Here is a 788-nt window from a genome sequence, read left to right as displayed (position 1 = left end):
TACCCGCTTGTTTTGAGAGCTTGGTGGGGGTGTTTCTTTGCACTGTCTTGTTATTGCTTAGTAGTAGACATATTTTATCACAAAAAGAACAAAACTTCATCAACACAGTTTTGGGTTTCTGACATAGTGTCCACTGTCATGGGGTTGTTCTTCTGTTCTGTGGGATTTTCGGGTAAAAAGGAGGGTGTAGGTGACCTTCTTAAGGAACCCCTGTTGAATGGTGGAGAAGTGAAATTACCTTCTGGGAATGAAACAGTTACTCCTTATTTCAGTGCTAGCCTTTTCAGTACAATTACTTATTCATGGATGAATCCTCTAATTTCTCTTGGCACCAAGAGAATATTAAACCTTGAGGACATTCCTCAACTTGCTGGTTTGGATAGTATTAGAGGCATTTTTCCAATTTTTAGAGATAAGCTAGGATCTTCTAGTGAGGGGGGTAGAAAACTGACTACATTTATGCTGGCAAAGGCCTTGATTTTCACTGTTTGGAAGGATATTATGTTATCTGCCATTTATATACTCTTCTATAAATTGCCCTCTTATGTTGAAGCTTATCTCATTAATAACTTAGTTCAATTCCTCAATGGAAGCCGGGAATTTAGATATGAAGGTTACTTGTTGGTCTCTGCATTCTTCATAGCAAAGGTTGTTGAGTCAGTGGCAGAGACACAGTATTTTTTCAAAGTACGGCAGGCTGGGTTCAGGGTAAGGGCTGCACTGGTTGCCAAAGTCTATAACAAGGGTTTGACTCTCTCATGCCAATCAAGGCAGAGCCATACAAGTGG

Source organism: Ipomoea triloba, chromosome 16, assembly GCF_003576645.1.
Source record: "Ipomoea triloba cultivar NCNSP0323 chromosome 16, ASM357664v1".
Lineage (NCBI taxonomy): Eukaryota > Viridiplantae > Streptophyta > Magnoliopsida > Solanales > Convolvulaceae > Ipomoea > Ipomoea triloba.
This window is presented reverse-complemented; position numbering follows the sequence as displayed.